We start from the raw sequence: 609 nt of genomic DNA on the forward strand, positions 1-609 counted from the left end.
ATGATGTTATAGACTTCAAATCTTATACATAATATGGGTAGTTGGTGAGAACTCTTGACGTATTAAAAGGTTACGTTAATTTTCTTATTATGGTGTTATTATGGATATAACTCTATATATATGCTAATTAAACAAAATTTAACATACAATCGTGTTAACCTCAGTTGACAGATAAAGGAAAACTTTGTACATAAAGAACAGTTTACATTAGAATAAACATAGGCAGATTTTCTATAAAGAAAAATCTATAAATATGATTCTCTAAAAAAAATAGTAAAACATCAGGAACTCAAGAGAAACAAAGAATATAATCCTTAAAAATACTGCATTTCTTAACTGAAAGGACGTCGTATTCACAAGTTTTCATGAGGAAGTCAACTTTCAATAAAAATCATATATATATTTTTTTTTCTCAAAAAAGGTTAAAGACTACACAAATATCTAAAAAAAAATATTTTCCTTTGAAAAATTTCTGCCTTTCTCTTATATGCTAAAGATTTGTCAGTACTTCAAAGTTTTTCTGTAAAGTCACTTGTCAATAAAAACTTCATTATTATATATTTTTTTTATGTCACTCACACAAATCTTCACTGGGTTTAAAGTTTTTCT

This window comes from Penaeus monodon, chromosome 24 (assembly GCF_015228065.2).
Source record: "Penaeus monodon isolate SGIC_2016 chromosome 24, NSTDA_Pmon_1, whole genome shotgun sequence".
Taxonomy (NCBI): Eukaryota; Metazoa; Arthropoda; class Malacostraca; order Decapoda; family Penaeidae; genus Penaeus; species Penaeus monodon.